Source organism: Bombina bombina, chromosome 3, assembly GCF_027579735.1.
Source record: "Bombina bombina isolate aBomBom1 chromosome 3, aBomBom1.pri, whole genome shotgun sequence".
Taxonomy (NCBI): Eukaryota; Metazoa; Chordata; class Amphibia; order Anura; family Bombinatoridae; genus Bombina; species Bombina bombina.
The window spans coordinates 531,094,642-531,112,922 of record NC_069501.1 but is presented as its reverse complement, the minus strand read 5'-3'; the positions used below and the strand labels follow the sequence as shown (position 1 = coordinate 531,112,922).

General features: G+C 37.8%; 1 protein-coding gene across 1 annotated transcript in view; it reads right to left on the bottom strand.

Annotated features, from left to right (window-relative positions):
- Positions 1–18,281, bottom strand: part of CEP85 (centrosomal protein 85) — a 50,038-nt gene that overhangs the window by 6,793 nt on the left and 24,964 nt on the right. The gene's annotated exons all lie outside the window — the stretch shown is intronic.

Genomic DNA, 18,281 nt, shown 5'->3' with positions numbered 1-18,281 from the left:
AGAACCCTCAAGTTGGAGCCTAGCAAAGTGTTGAACCCATATTGCAGGGGTTAACGCACACATTAAAAAAAGGGAAACTAGCGGAAATTAGAGGACTTAATTTTTGCATTACAATGTCCCTGTTTTACATCAGATATCAACAGAGAAGTATATTACGGCAGATAAGCCACAAATTCTGTGCAAGGGAAACAGCTATACACACTATATACATGTCTAATATTGTAAGCAATTTCATCCGTCCCCTTGTGGGCAGTCACTATATTGCAGTGGCTGGATTTTTGCATAAACTGTGTGTGTGTGTGTATATATATATATTAATCCAGGCGTCTCCAAGTCCATTAAAACATAGACGTTTATTCAAAAATTTAAAAAGGTAGGTGCTGAAGACAGAGCTCCATAGGGTAAAAAGAGTTAACACCAGGTCTTACATGTTTCAGCCTCCACGGCCGTAATCATAGACAACATATATATGTATATATACACACACACATATACATACACACACACATATCTATATATACAAAAGACAATGAAGGATCCAGCACACATGTAGAAAAGTTAATCAAACTTTGTATGGGGTGCTCGCACGTCAGAGGCTCCTGCACCCCTCTCATACATAAAGAAATCCAAAGAGGAGACGTCAGTATCACCAATTCATCATCTTTATTTACAGTAACATGAAGACAAAGTAGCAGCAACGTTTCGAGTCCATCCGACTCTTAATCATGCTATAGAATACTACCATTCAATCCCTTATATAGCACCTGTGTACCATTTAATTAATTCACCTGTTCATTAGATGACATCATATATATTTCTCATGTTTCTCTCTCGCCACCTACTGGCTGTATATAATTATTACTCATTTTCCTTTTCACTTTTTAAAGTTACATTTTTTTAGGGTATTACTGAAATGGTAGTTTGGATTATGTACACAATATCAAAACTCTATAAAATACTATATATTTAAAAAACCTATAAATACATATACAAAATATCTAAAAATAGTTATAAAAACAAATGTAGGTCATAATCCCTATTTAATCCTACTGGGTGGAGAGTTTTTAAATTTGTATCCACCAAACTTCTCTCCTTTTTAATAGTAATTCCCTATCACCATCCCTTCTCAGTTTTGGGATGGGATCAATTACTTGAAACCTAAGTTGGCTCACTGAATGGCCTGCTTCAATGAAATGGGCTGATACTGGGAGGGATTTGTCTTCACATCTATATGGATGATTTGTGGGCACTAATTCTAACTTTAATGCGATTTATTGTTTCACCGACATAGCCCAGGCCACATGGGCATATTAGTAGGTACACCACATATTCTGTATCACGTGTACAGACCATTTATATATCGTTTTTATCTATCATTTATTTGTGCTACATGTTTGCCCTTGATCATAGAGTTGCACTGTGCACAATGAAGGGAGGGATATGATCCTTTGTTAGCACTAGTTAGATAATTAACTTTCTCTTCCTTTTTAGTGCCCATATCGGCCTTAAACAATATATCTCTTATGTTTTTTACCCTCTTATAGGCATGTATAGGGGGATCTTGAAATTCCCTAATGTTAGGATTGTATTTATTTAATAAATACCAATGTTTTTTAATAATTGTAGAGATTTTTTTCACTATACATACTATATTGTGTTGTGAACACAATCTGATTCCCTTCTTTTTTATTATATCTTTTTCGTGTACCTTGGTCTCCTATTTCAGTAAGCACATCTTGTTTACAATTTGATATTAATGGCTTAGGATAACCTCTTTTCTCAAATTTCTTGGCCATTTGTTCTTATCTTACTGCCTGTAGTTTTGTTATCCTTTACGTTCCTCACTGTTCTGACAAATTGGCTTCTAGGTATGGACCTAAAAACTCGTTCAGGATGATAACTATCAAAATGTAGGGTATTACGGTCAGTGGGCTTATTAAATAGATCAGTAGTCAGGGAACCATCTTTTTTATATACTACTGTATCTAAATAACTTACATGAGTTTCAGAAAAAATCAGTGTGAATTTTAAACTACTGGTGCTCTTGTTTAATTCATCCACAAATGTTTGTAATCTACTCAATGGGCCCCTCCATACGCCAAACACATCGTCGATTCAACGGAGCCAGAGTTTACAGCTTGTTTGAAAAAGAACACTAGTATATACATATCTCTTCTCAAATTGGCTGACGAAAATGTTGGTGTATGAAGGGGCCACATTAGAGCCCATGGCTGTACCCTTTTTTTGAATGTAAAAAGTGTCCGGAAAAAGAAAATAATTTAAGTACTATATTCAACAAATCCTCAATGAATTGACATTTAGGAATAGAAAAGAAAAAAGAAAATTTATGCTTACCTGATTTGTTTCTTTTTAGATACGATGAGTCCACGGATTTCATCCTTACTTGGGGGATTACGCCTCCTGGTCAGCAGGAGGAGGCAAAGAGCACCACAGCAGAGCTGTATATATAGCTCCTCCCTTTCCTCCCACTCCAGTCATTCGACCGAAGTTAGGAAGAGAAAAAGGAAAAGCCAAGGTGCAGAGGTGTCTGAAGTTTAACAAAAATTAACAACCTGTCTTATGAGAACAGGGCAGGCCGTGGACTCATCGCATCTAAAAAGAAACAAATTTATCAGGTAAGCATACATTTTCTTTTCTTTTTAAAGATACAAGTCCACAGATTTCATCCTTACTTGTGGGATACAATACCAAAGCAATAGTACACGGATGAACAGGGAGGGACAAGACAGGGAACCTAAACCGAGGCACCACTGCTTGAAGAACCTTCCTCCCAAAAACAGCCTCAGCCGAGGCAAAAGGAGCAAATTTGTAAAATTTAGAAAAAGCATGAAGAGAAGAATGAGATACATAAAAAGCAGTCTAACTGCACTCTCATAGTGTGTTATACCCGCAATGAAAAGGTAACACTAGGGCTGTGTGAGATGCTCTGCCCCCGATATCGTACAAGAAGGAGAAGAGCGAAATCCCACACAGTCGCCGCATAGCTACGTCCCTCGTGGGTGTAAAGACGCTCCAACTCCCTGCACCTTTACGATTATGCCCTTGAGATAGAGAAAGCGCCCAAAAGCAGCGCAAACTAGCAACGCCGCCCATCGTGGGCGTGTAACAAACAAACAATCTCCCGGTCGCCATAAAAATTTAGAGAGAGGCCATCGGGAGCTAGTTAAACTGTACCCTCAGATACATATTGGGGACGATCAGGCTACCGCATGTCATGTAGCACTATAGACCAACAAGAGTGACCCATACACAATTTCCTAAATGATAAATGTGATAGTATCGCCACCTTAACATTTTCAGTTTGTAAACCCAAAACGGAACCAGCTCCTGAAAACTGACATTAATTCCTGTCAGTGTCTGTAAAATTAGCTGCCAATAGACCTCTCCTTCTAGGAGAGTCGACTTGTCCCATCACATTAAAAGCCCCATTTCTGGGGGCGGAGCCAGCCTAGGAGGGGAATGGTCGTGTTTTTTGGAGCTCCCGCTAACATTCCACATAACTTTAACTTTATTGCGAATATCTCTGCTATCCAACATCCTAAGCCCACTCAGCTTTAACTACAAACGCCCCTGAACTCAGGGATACCAAGATTGCGCAGCCAGGTTAAGTGGGAGCTACAACTATACACTTCTATATGATGCGGCCCTGAGCCCGGGAAATCTTGCATAAACCTCATTGCACTGCCGGAGCAAATTTCACCATACCCGGTGATCAGAGCGGCGGATCCCCTCCCTTCTTCTTCCAACATATAACTGAGCTTAAGAACTGCTTGAAGGAGAGGAGAAGAGGCGACAGGACAGATAAAAATAATTACTACGCTCCTCAGACTGCACTGTACGGAAACGGTCTCTCTCTTGCATTATGGAGGAGCATGGTACACTGATCCAGTCACTGCTAAGAGACCTGGGACTGAAGATGGACAACTATTTTAAAGGACCTTACCCTCTTAGTCAGAGCACCTTTCACAGAGGAAGACACTGACACGGACACCAACAATATAGAAGAGGAGAAGGAGGCCGTGAAGAACCACGTGAAAACTCATACCGGGGAGTTTTGCCCGGCCCTAATAACAGAGAACACTTACAACAGGCCAATTGGGCAAATCAAACAGAAATATATCTCACCCACGACACAATGCAAGGGCAATCTTCTTTCGGCTAGATCCGGTCCACTTGTACAGAGGCATGATCCTGCTGAGCTGGCACCTCTTCCGGCACGGCCTCCTCCTCTTGCACTCAAGATCTCCAACCAGCCTCCCGATCTCACCTCTGCTTCAGCTGACAAGTCCAGGCTTATCCCGCTGCCCCGGATTGCCTATGCGGGAGATGCGGCCGGCTTCCGTGTGGGTGACCTGGAGCGGCTGAGAATACACATGGCCTATGATCAAAGCTATTACATGAATAAGTTCAGGCCGTGTGTGTCTCAGGTTTACTACGAAATAAAGCCTTTCAGAGACCTCCTCCTGACCAACTGTTCCAACCTAGGTGAGCCCCGGGACTTCACAGATTTAACCCAGTCAGGAGTGGGATAGAGACGAATGCAATTAGAGAAGGTCTTATGTGACACCGAACATGAGACTTTATGAACACTAATTAACATTTTCAGTTCTTTAGTTATGGGTACTCTGAAAATCAGAACCCAATGCACTCTAGTTTACCTGTTCTATGTCTGACTCAGGGTTGTATGCATATGTTAAAATTAAGTAAGTGTTCAATGTGTTTATATTCTAATATATACCCTACATATTTGTAATTGCTTGTAAGTGATATTCCAGGAGTACACATGTTATCCTACCCTATTATTCGAATATTTACCGTACAGAATTAGGCACTATGCTTGGGTGGCTAGATTAACATCACAGTCTGACCTATACAGAGGCTCCGTATAAACAATTAGATTTGAGTCAGTTAGGGGAATCAGAGTGGACGCCCTATATCACACATAGCTGTTAAATGTGCAGCTTAATACCTTGATATACCCCACTTTAACTCGCTTGCAATAATGTAACCCCTACATTATTACACCATATGTTTCAAATTATTACCCAGGTCACAATAAGGGCATTCCAGCATCTTCTAGTGCAATAGTAAGCTGGTTTAACTCGACCACCAAGAAGATAATGTCAGATTCACCTAGGCACTTACACAGTAATAGATCTTTACTGCTTTTTACTTCACCTTACTTATCATATTTTTCATATAACCTTCTAGACGTTCTATCTTGCCTCTAGCTCACATTCTCTCCCCATTTAGTCGGCAAGCACCATGTAGATTTTATTACAAGACCAGAGACTTCATATTTGCTTTACTTTCCTTTACTACTAGTGTGCAGCATTTTAAAGAACAATAAAATACATTACATAAATAAAGAGAAAAAAGAACCAAGGTAATTGGCTATAGTAGATAACAGTGTAATAATGGACCAATCAGAAGACCCATATTGTCCATAAACCGACCAGTGAGCTCCCCAACTTCCTCTTTCTTTTGCTGCTCATTCAAAAGATAAGTGTGCTATTTTTGTCTCTCATAAATTTTATTATTATTCAATATTTATTATCCTTATTATATATATATTTTTTCTTTTTTCTTATATACTTCTCTTATATATATTTTTTCAGTGTCTTTTCTTTATTTTTCAATCTATTTTTCTTTCATTATTACTTATTTTTGTTATTGTGCGTTTTTTCCCTTCTTTTCATTTTCTAACTGCCGTTTTTTCAAAACATTTTTTCTCTCCGTTTTTTCATATTATTTTCTATTTGTCATTAAGATCGTCTATCTATCTTCTTATTTTGTTTTCTTAACAAGGTTTTAGTCAACTTTCATTTACTGCCTTGCTCTTACCTCTCTGCTCCGTTTTCTCTTTTACTCGCCATCTTGTGGGCGTTACTGCAGTGACGTTCACGCCGCCCATTTTGTCACTGAATCTTTATCCTTTCAGACGCTTCCTTCGGTACTCCTTCCTTATAGAGCAAATAGTTTAATCGCAACATTGTTATATATTTCACTTTGCTCATCGTATTTTCTTGTCTTTTTTTTTTTTTCTTCATTTTTAGGTATACATTGCCCTCCGGTGGCCATATTCATTTACTGCTGAAGAAAGTTATTTTATTGTATAATAAAAAATAAACTAACAGTTTTTTGCATAATTTTTTCTGTCAGAGGAAATAATTTATTGAAACTTTATTATAAATTATTTAATTTATTTTTATTTTATTTTACTGTTTGTTAAGTATTGGCATTATTTTAATTCATTTTATATCATTATGTCTCAGGACTCTTCATCTTCTGTCCCTCTCACTGAACAATCAGTTCAAAAGATGATAGACAATTCGTTAGGTAAAATTATGTCTCACATGTCTAATTTAATGGCACAATCCTCCCTAAAGAAAGCCACTAAAAGAAAAGCAGCGTCTGCTGCTGTTAAAACTAGCAAAAAACTAGTTTCTAAATCTAAACAAATATTATCTGATATTCCTATTCCTGGCGGCAAAGGAATTAAAACATCCGCGATGAGAACCCTAACTCCCAGGGGACATAAAAAGGGAGCTATCAAACAAGTAACAGAACACTTTGTTAAGGAAATAGATTCAGATTCTTCTACATCTGTGAATTCTGAATCTTTTTATGATATATCTGATAAAAATTCTTCTAATAATGAATCTGATTCTTCAGATTCTGAACCTAAAAAGAAAAAATTTAAAAAACATAACAAAAAATTTTCTGAGGATGAAAAAAGTTTTAATGATCCTTTGGGGAACCCGCGTTTCAATGCGGATACTTTACAACATCCCCGCTCCTCAGAATGGTTTCCATCCCTTGATATTGCTAAATTCGTAGATTTCCAACTAAAGAAAGCTTTAAAGAAACGTGCTAGAAATAATATGAGGGCAGAATGTCCTAGACCACTTCTCCCACATAACAGTAATTTAACTCCTGATATTGATCCTAAAGTTATTAAATTCATAGGATCGCCTGGTTATAAATTAAAAAAGGGCCTTGATAGATCCTGGAAAAACTGCCAGGATAGATTATTGGACACTATCGGCCCAATAACGAAATTGTTTGAGCTTTCAGAGGAAGCTGTTTTAAATGACACAAACATGGACCCTATTACAGTTAGAGAGTGGGTGCAAAGAATCTTATCTTTTGTTGGTAATACCAACGCAAACATGATTATTGAAAGACGTAAGAATATTTTACGTAGAATTGATCCTAAAATTTGCGATTTCGCAAATAATGAATTACATTCTGATAGAGATGGTTTTCTTTTCGGAGATGTTTTCTTGAAAGATCTTAATCAGTATGCCAATACTTTTACAACTCTAAATAAAGTTAAAAACAATATGAGAAAAATTTTGCAATCTCAGAATTTCTCTGACAGGGCCGGTAAAGGAAGAGGTCGCTTTCCCGGCCGTGCCTCTTTTATTTCCAGACCTCAGTTCCAACAACCTAATTACAACTTCAACAGATTCTACCAAGAACAAAATCATCCCTCAAATTTTTTCCCATCACGTGCCAGACCTTGGCAACAAAGAGGTTCCCGCTTCAGAGCAAGATCTCGATCATCTGCAGGTAAATTTAATACCTCTTATTCCTCTACGTTTTTTCCCATCAAAAGTTGGAGGAAGACTAATTCTATTTTTTCAAAATTGGGTTCATATTACTTCAGACCCTTGGATTCTTCAATCAGTACAAGGAGTCATAATAGATTTTGTCTCTCCTCCAATCCAAAATGTTCTTCCTTTTCCTATTCATTTTTCTCTAAAAGACAGAGTACAAATTCAGAAAGAAATAAAAAATCTTCTTTTAAAAGATGCTATATCTCTAAGTTTAAACCCTCAGTTAGCCTTTTTCAGCAATATTTTTCTTGTGAAAAAGAAAAACGGTCAATTCAGACCAGTGATAAATCTCAGATCTTTAAACGCTTTCGTTTCATACAACCATTTCAAATTAGAAGGTATCCATCTTTTAAGAGACTGTTTGTTAGACAACGACTGGCTAGTCAGATTAGATCTGTCCGATGCTTATCTAACTGTTCCTATTTCACCAGAACATTGGAAATACCTAACCTTTTCATGGAACAATCAAAATTGGAACTTCACTTGTCTTCCTTTTGGCCTTTCATCTGCCCCATGGATTTTCACAAAACTTCTCAAACCAGTAGTGTCCTGGTTGAGACAGAGGGGTGTTCGTCTAATTATTTATCTAGACGATATTCTGTTAATGAATCAAAATTTCTCTTCTCTCCAATCTCAATTAATTACAACTATCAATCTCTTGGAGAACTTAGGTTTTCTGGTGAACAAAGAGAAATCAGTGTTATTTCCCACCAGGAAATTAATTTTCTTAGGTTTTATTATAGATACTTCCAATTCCATGTTAAGTCTTCCTCAAGAAAAGATAAAGAATATAAAGAAGGAGATTTCAAGAACTCTTTCCAAACAATTAGTTTCTGTCAGACAAATAGCCAGAATTGTTGGGTTACTTTCATCCTCCATTCAGGCTATTTTTCCTGCCCCCCTTCATTATCGCGAACTTCAACGTTTGAAAATCTCTTATCTTCAGAAAGGTTTCTCTTACTCTCATCTCATTCCTTTATCTTCAGATTCCAAAGAGGAGCTTTCATGGTGGCTTGCTCATATGGAAGCTTGGAACGGGAGAGCTATTTTTGGAAAATCTCCGGATATCATCATAGAATCGGATGCCAGTCTCTCAGGATGGGGAGCTCGTTGTGGTCCGTCTATAACAGGAGGCAAATGGTCTTTAGAGGAGAAGAATCTACATATAAATTGTTTGGAACTTTTGGCCGGATCTTTTGCTGTAAAAAGTTTTGTAAAATCTTTTGCTCCAGCTTCGATTCTTCTTCGTATGGACAATATTTCTGCAGTCAGATATCTCAATCGTTTAGGCGGTACCAAATCAAGAAATTTATCCAACATTACCAAAGATTTTATCCATGTGTGTCTGGACAGGAATATTTCAATCAAAGCAGAATATATTCCCGGTCTTTCAAATTCAGCTGCGGATTGGGGTTCCCGTTTCCTGAAGGATTCCAGCGACTGGATGTTAAACAGAGACATTTTTCTTTTAATACAATCCCTTCGCGGTCCCTTTTCTCTAGATATTTTTGCATCTCGACTCAATCATCAACTTCCTCAATATTTCAATTGGCGTCCGGATCCGGATGCGTTAGCTATAGATGCATTTCTTCAACCGTGGCCTCTCCACGGATCTTACGTTTTTCCCCCCTTTTCTCTGATTGCTCGGACGATTTCAGTAGTTCGCAGAAATCTCTTATCCCTTCTTCTGATAACTCCTCTCTGGCCAACTCAAGCTTGGTTTCCTTCTCTTCTGGAAATGTCGTTCAAACATCCTCTTCTTCTCCCTCTGTTTCCAGAACTCCTTCTAGATCCTGTAGACAATCCTCACAATCTTATTCTAAACCAATCCCTCAAACTGATAGCTTGGTCAATTACGGGGAAATCAGAGATCTCCACGAACTTTCGGAATCCGCTAAATCTCTCGTGCGGGAATCATGGGCTCCGGGAACCCATAAATCCTATTTTTCCGCATGGTCCAGATGGTCTAGCTGGTGCTTGTCTAGGAACTTGGATCCCTTTTCAGCTCCTTTGACTCAAGTTTTGAATTTTCTTTCTCATCTTTTTGACACTGGACTTGCTTATAGAACTATTAATCTTTCTCGGTCTGCTATTTCTGCTAGACATGATTATATTAATAATTCTCCTATTGGTAAACATCCTTTAGTTTGTCGTCTTTTAAAATCTATTAGATTAAAAAATCCTCCTTCCCCTAAATATAATTCCTTTTGGGATGTGGATTTGATTTTTTCTCTTTAGATCTTGGCCTACTAATGATTCTTTATCTCTGAAACAAATTTCTGCTAAACTTGCTACTTTATTATGTCTTATCTCTTTTCGTAGAGTTTCTGATGTTTGGGCTCTTGACTTTAATTCTAAATCTTTTTCCCCTGAAGGTGTTACTTTTCTAATATCTCGTAGAACTAAGACTCTGTCTTCTTCTATTTTTTATCCTTATTTTCCTTCTGAACCTTCTCTATGTGTGGTGTCATGTCTAAAATCTTATGAATCTAAAACTGTTTTATTTAGGGACTCTTCAAAAAATCAACTTCTTTTATCTTTTGTTCCCCCTCATGCTCCTGTAACTCCTACTTCGATTGCGAGGTGGATTAAATGGGTTATGTCTGAAGCTGGAATTAATTGTTCTTTTTCAGCTCATTCAGTAAGGGGATCTGCTGCTTCTAAAGCCTTTTTAAAATCTGCTCCTCTTCAGGAGATTTTAAAGGCGGCAGATTGGTCTTCTGATTCTACTTTTAAACATTTTTATTTTAAACCCATTCAACACGCCTCTCAAAATCTTTTTAAATAACTGCTTTAAACTAGCAAATATGAAGTCTCTGGTCTTGTAATAAAATTCCGATTATCCTAGCTTAGTGAAGGAATAATCTAGATTTTATTAAAGACACAGAGACGAATATTTCCCTCCTCTACTTTTCTGTCTTCCCTCCCATTTTATTGTACAGTATTAATATTTTTCACATTTATTTTAGTTACCAACTTCCCAAATATCTCTAATTGAGACGGGCTTCGCACCTTCAATCAATTCTCGATCTTCAATTGGAAGTTGCAAATGGATTAATTACCTTTCTTCTATCAAATATCAGAGTTCATCGTATCAAGTTTTCCCGAAGTTATTTCAAGTTTTTTGGTTCCTGTTTACCTTTTTATTAATTGTTGGACTTTTTTGTGTTTTATGTCTTTTTGGGAAGTTCTTTTTCATGAGCCTTAAACAAGAAAGAGGAAGTTGGGGAGCTCACTGGTCGGTTTATGGACAATATGGGTCTTCTGATTGGTCCATTATTACACTGTTATCTACTATAGCCAATTACCTTGGTTCTTTTTTCTCTTTATTTATGTAATGTATTTTATTGTTCTTTAAAATGCTGCACACTAGTAGTAAAGGAAAGTAAAGCAAATATTCGTCTCTGTGTCTTTAATAAAATCTAGATTATTCCTTCACTAAGCTAGGATAATCGGAATTAAAACTTAGAATGCACGGACACTTGCAGGCCCAGAGCTAGGATGGAACAGTATATACCCTACCTATTTCAAAAAAATGATGTTTTTTGTATTAAATTGTCACTTCTCCTCCCCCAAATTACTTATACTTTTCACAAGAGCCCCCCCCTCTTTCTTTCTTTCCCTCCCCCCCCTATTTAAATCAAAACAGCTATTGCCTGTTGAGTCCCCCATCTCCCTCTTTTCTATCTTTTAACTTTAATTATTACATTTCCTATACCAGATACTAATTCTCTTCTCCTCATCTAGGCCCAAAAGTGGCCACTCGCAAAGCCAAATTCCTCTCTAACACCATATAAGTTTGCAAGGTTCAAGAGTAACCCGCAGTTTCAATAGAGGAACACATATAAGATATGATAATATAAAACTGAGGTTCAAACCACCTACCTAAAAAGACTCATCTCCTGATCTTCTATTATCCGATACCTTACTATTGTGAAATATGGTTTTTGCTTTATTTTTATGTCTTATGGTATTTCATGTTTGTTAAATTTCTTCTAACAACCTCAATAAAAAATTTAAATTAAAAAAAAAAAAAAAAGCCCCATTTCTTAGCCCTTATGTGACTGTCCAGTAATGTTCACATAACTTCTGGATTTTTAGCCCCTGCTAAGAATGTGCTGTCCGAATGTCCCTCCTTTTACATGTAGGAGTCCTCAGAGGCGGCTCTACAATTAGGCCAAATAGGCGATCGCCTAAGGGCTCACTCATGATGGGGCCTCACACAGGGGCAAAGGAAAATATGCCCTTTTTTTCCTCAGATCATACAGGTGTAGCATAGTAGCCCAGCCCATTAGCTTCCTCCAAGCAATGCCATGTAGTTAAATATTAATTGGCGTGAGCAGCAGGTAGAACAGAATGTCCAGACGCATTATAATCTAGGGATTCCTGCTGCAATAAGCGTCCAGTGTTTAATGAATGCTTAGTGCTGAAGTGTCTGGTGAAGGAACTGCAGACATCAGAGGAGCATTATGGGCCCCCACTTCAGCTTGCATGTACAGTGTTAGCCCTTAACTTGCATAGGCAGCTTAATATTGACAGCCACACTGTTAGCAGTGGTAGACTGTGTTTGTATATTTTAACCCCCTAGATACCAGAAAACACTTTGAAGCAATTGCATCTGCTGCTTGTGATGGCTAACAAATACAAGCAGTGTGTGTCTGTGTATATATATATATATATATATATATATATATATATAAAAAAAAATATGAGTATAGAAATTTATAGATATAGTTGCATTGAAATGCTTTTTTAAACAACATTGCTTTATGACTTCCACTGTATTTTTATATACATTTTTAAAGACGAAAAATGTATTACACTTTTAGGAACCAGTAAGAATATTGAGCCAGCCACATACTTCTTAGGACCAAGATAACAGTGTTTGTGTATAGATATATGCAGAATAATGCAAAAAGTTATTAGCAAGGGGTGCAATTGCTGACTTGTATTGGGGGATCCTTGCATGAAAAATATTCTGTTTATACAAATTAATATATGTTGCCAAGTTTTGCAGTTTTTTTCTTTTGTGTGTACAGTTAAAGAACAAGAGATATGAAACCCAAAATTTGTCTTTCATGATTCAGATAGAGCACCCAATTTTAAACAACTTTCTAATTTACTTCTATTGTCTAGTTTGCTTTGTTCTGTTGGTAACCTTTGTTAAAAAGCATACCTAGGTACGCTCAGGAGTAGCAATGCACTACTGGGAGTTAGCTGCTGATTGGTGGGATACATATACAACTCTTCTCATTGCCTCACCAGATATATTCAGCTAGCTCTCAGTATTGCATTGCTACTCCTTCAAAAATTGTATGCTCTGTCTGAATCATGAAAAATTTGAAGATTTATATCCTTTTAATAGGGGCCTCATAAATTAGTTTTGCCTAAGGCCTCCCTTAGTCTAGAGCCGCCACTGGGAGTCCTGACCACATAAATAAAGTGCTCCACTTCTCTGAGATCCATAAAGTGACCCGGAATAAAAAGACCACTCAAAGCATGAGGAATAGACTAAATCAACATAAATCCAATATTAGACAAAAGATGAAAAAGCTCCTGTAGCATGTCATTTTGTGGAGTATGGCCATCAAATTAGTCAACTTAGATGGCAGATTATAGACCAAGTGGATGTGCCTAGAGGAGGCGGTAACAGAAAATTGCTTTTAAAACAAAGAGAGGCATTTTGGATCCATAAATTGGATACCATGTACCCTAAGGGGTTAAATAGAGAATTGGATTTGTCCGTTTTCCTCTAGTCACATCCTCTATGTAATAAATACTGGAGTTATCCCTTTGGGTATATTGTTAATATTGCTAATACTTTGTTCAATATATTGTAAACTATACATGAATGAGTTCTATGTGATTTAATTTTTCTGATATGTATATATGCTCTTTTTGTATTTAAACCTGGTCTTTTATTGAAAAATCAGGATTTTATAACGATTATAAGTGTTACCTATAGATGGCAGTATATTCAAGCATGAAATGTTAGGCCATGAAATGGTTAAATGTTTTGTAAAGTTCTTTGAACCGATGTTTGATTGGTTGGTGTATACCTTTAAATAAGACACAGGTACACTTCAATGTATGCATGATTAAGGGACTGTGATCCCGAAACGTTGCATACTTGTGCTGTTTATGCTTTAATAAAAGAAGATTTGTAATTTGTCTGTGGTGCTGTGCAGTATTGGATTTCGTATTTGTGGGCTGGAGGTCGCCAGCTTGTCCACTGTGCATCATATACCAGGAGGTTATACCCGATTGCTGGTCTCCATTTGTATTGCTGTACCAGAATAAAAAAAGACAGCACTTACCTTGAAAGCTGTGCGACAGCATGGCAGTCCAGCAGGTTTTCAGAGGTCCTCTCCCCCTCCCATAGCCCTGTGGACTAAGATCAGCCAGAGTTAAAAGTGCTTAGGCTATCTGTATTAGGGCAGCAAATATGTCTAGGAGGCGCAGTGAGAATTATGTCTCACCAGTTCCTATTGCTTTAAAGCCACCAAATGCTCTACTGTAGAGACTGTTCTAGGGTGTAGCTTAGACCTGATCAAAGTAGCACTCACTGGCACTACTTTAAAAATAAAAAACTCTTGATTGAAGAATCTTCACTAACACCTCACTTTGCCATCTCCTATCTTACTAACACTGGCAAAGAGAATGTCTGGAGTGGGAGGGAAGGGAGGAGCAGATCACCCTCTAAAATGTGGTAAATACCCCTATCTGATAACTGGGCCAAAATTTCTTGTTCATAATACTCCCTATCAAGGACGACAACAGCGCCGCCTTTGTCCGCATTTTTAATTATAATTGTTTTATTTTTGGAAAGGTTTTTTAAAACCTGTTCAGCAACTGATATATTTCTTTGTAATTTCATATCTCTCTCAGTTAATAACATCTTGTACAAATTTTATATATATGTTTGTCAGGATATTCACCTGAATTGCTGAATTTCCTAATTCCTGTAGGAAGAAATATTTATCCTTTAGTTGAATCCAACTGTAGTAGAATATAAATTAACTAATAAGGATTTCTATGAGTTTTGTTTAATAGGTGTGTAGAAGATTTATTCCTAAATAATAGGTGGCAACATATGAAAACTTGTTCATAATTAGAAATAAACCTTGCATTGATATATGGTGGAAATCTACACAAGTAAATCTATAGTCAGGAGGATGGCAGCTTATGACAGAGATACTAAGTGTAGGACACCAATATAAAAGATACAGAGAAATGCAGCACAATATTAGTAAAGATTGTTAACAAGTTATAGTTTAGGTACCAGGTAATTATTAACATTAGAGAGGAGTATTTAGGTAAGAATTCTTACTATTTAGTGGAAGTCCAGATACTCTGTAACAGGAAGAGATCCTTTGGAGTTGAGACAGTCTGTGTGCAGCTCCGGCGTGTGACGTCACACCTGCAGTGTTACCGAAACCGGAAGTGTGAAACTGTCAGCTCTGGGAGAGCAGGAGTTTCAGGGAGACAGATTGATCCTTAGAAATTACTCCAATGAGATGGTAAGTGAGAGCGGATGCTCAAAAGGTGTTAGCTGGTGAGAGAGGTGAGGTCTGCAGAACAGAGATACCAGAATATGCAGGAGCTGGATAATTCTGAGCTAGTAGAACAAAATAATCAAGCAACTATTAGACTGTGGGAGGAACTTTTATACCTGATGATAGACACCTCCTATTAAAGGGAAAGCAAGGATAGGTGAAAGCATGACAGTACTCCCCCCCCAAGGATCCACACCGAGGATCAAGGTCCAGGACGATCAGGATGAGAACGATGGAAACGAGAAACCAGACGTCTGGCAGATAAATTAGAGGCAGGCTCCCAAGTATCATCTTCAGCTGGGAAACCTTTCCAATGGACCAGATATTGGAGAGTGCCATTCATCCATCTAGAATCCTTAATAGACCCTACTTCATATTCCTGTTCCGTGGACTGAGGTGAAGGGACTGATACAGAGGGGGTTTCCTGCTCCCTTATAGGTATAAATGGTTTCAAAAGAGAGACATGAAATGTCGGGTGTATCCTGAAGTTTTCCGGTAAGGAAAGCTTAACAGCATTTGGATTGATTATTGACTCAATTTCGTACGGTCCAATAAACAGAGGAGTCAACTTACGTGATGGGTAAGGAAGTCGAAGATTCCTTGTTGACAACCATACTTTGTCACCTATGGCATAGGAAGGAGAAGGTGAATGTTTGAGGTCATAATAAAACTTTTGATATTCTTTTGTCTGTCTGATATTATTTTCAATAGAAAGAAAGGTGTCAGCAATGGTGTTGACAAATTGGTTGACTAGAGGACTTGAACCATTCTTGAGAGCGTCATAGTGGAAGTGGGGGTGGAATCCATAGTTGATATAGAAAGGAGAATGTTTAGTTGTGGAATGTACGGAGTTATTGTAAGAGAATTCTGCATATGGAAGTAAAGACGACCAATCATCCTGGTGTTCGTTAGTAAAACAGCGTAGAAATTGTTCTAACCATTGATTGGTTCGTTCCGTCTGTCCGTTCGACTGAGGATGGAATGAGGTACTTAGGCGTTTTTGTATATTAAGTGCTTTACAGAGTTGGTTCCAGAATCTACTAGTGAATTGGGAGCCTCTATCAGAGGTTATACTGAGAGGAACTCCATGAAGTTTTATGACATGTTGAATCAAATGATGAACTGTTTCAGAAGCTGTGGGTAGTTTGGTTGATGGAATAAACTGAGCCATCTTGCTGAACAAATCAACGACAACTATAATAGTAGTATAACTTGATGATTTAGGCAAATCCACTATATAGTCGAGAGCTATATCCGTCCAAGGACGTTTAGGAGTGGGTAGAGGTTGTAACTCACCATCTGGTTTTTGGTGTCTGGGTTTTGACACAGTACAAATTCTACAGGATAGGACGTATTCTTTGATGTCCTTGTTAATATTAGGCCACCAAAAGTATCTGCCTATCATTTCGGAGGTCTTTTTTATTCCTGGGTGTCCAGCCAAGGGGTTGTCATGGTTGGTTTTAAGAATTTGAGACCTTAATGTTTTTGGAACATAAACTAATTGTCCATGATAAAGAAGGCCATCATTGGATAGAGATACCTGAGATGATGGTATTTCATTATCACTTAGTTGGTGTCTTTTAAAGAGTGTTACGGAGTCATCCGTGAGACCTATAATATGTTCAGCTGGTATGATAGTTTGGGGACCTTGAATTTCCATTGGCTTTTCATAAATTCTAGATAAGGCATCTGCCTTTTGATTTTTATTACACGGCCTATAAGTGATGACATAATTAAATCTACTAAAGTAAAGATTCCAGCGCACCTGTCTGGATGTTAAGGTGCGATTGGTTTTCAGGAACTCTAAATTCCTGTGATCTGTATAGATCAATATAGGAATTTCAGTTCCCTCCAATAAGTGTCGCCAGTGTTCAAATGCTGATTTTATCGCCAGGAGTTCTTTTTCCCCAATTGCATAGTTAAGCTCTGCATTATTCATAACTCTGGAGAAATAGGCAATTGGATGGAGAGGATGCTTTAAGGTTTTACGTTGGGAAAGTACCGCTCCTACAGCATGGTCTGAGGCGTCTACTTCCAAGACAAACTGGAGTGATGGATCAGGGTAGGACAATATGGGAGCTGTTGTGAATTTCTCTTTCAATATATCAAATACCTCCTGAGTTGATTCAGTCCAAAGGAATTTAACGTTATTTTTTGTTAGATTAGTGAGAGGTTTTGCTAACTGAGCAAAGTTCTTGATGAACTTTCTGTAAAAGTTCGCAAAACCCATGAAGCGTTGTATTTGTCTCTTGGTAGTGGGTACGGGCCAGTCAAGGATAGTTTTTATCTTAGAATTTTCCATGTTAATACCTTCTGCTGAAATTACATAACCCAAGAATGTGATGGTTAGTGTTACAGGTTGTAGTGCAATAAGGTGATGTGAAATGAATAGTAGAATTAGACCAAGATATTACAGGATCATGCAATTTTAACCAGGAGAATCCCAGAACTACTGGATAAAGCGGGGAGTCGATTACATCATAAGAAACATATTCTATGTGTGAGGATTGTATGGCTAACAACAGTGGAATGGTTTGAAAAAGAATTGGACCAGAGGAAATAGGGTTTCCGTCAATAACACGAGCTAAAACAGGATTCTGCTTTTTAATTAGTGGAATTTTATTTACAGTGACAAAATGTGAATCAATATAATTAGCGCTTGCTCCAGAATCAATAATCGCTTGACTGGTTAGCCGATGGTTCTCCCACTGTAAAACAAGGGGTAAGAGGAAATGAGTGGTTGAAGATTGTTCTGAACTACAACAGTAGGTAATGTCTATGTTCTTACCCTTCCTTTGATGAATCAGAAGAGGACAGTCCTTGACAGTGTGTTGAGCGGCACCACAGTACAAGCAGAGGTTGTTATTTTTTCTTCTTTGCTTTTCTTGTGGGTTCAAGGGACCTCTTATTACGCCAATGTCCATAGCTTCAGGAGTAGACTGTGGTACTGGTCTATTGTAAGAATGTGAGGCTCCAGATGTGATGGGACGTTTTGTAGTGAATTCAACTGAGCCTCGTTCATGCCTTCGTTCACGAAGACGCCTATCTAAGCTAATACTTAGATTAATTAATGCATCTAATG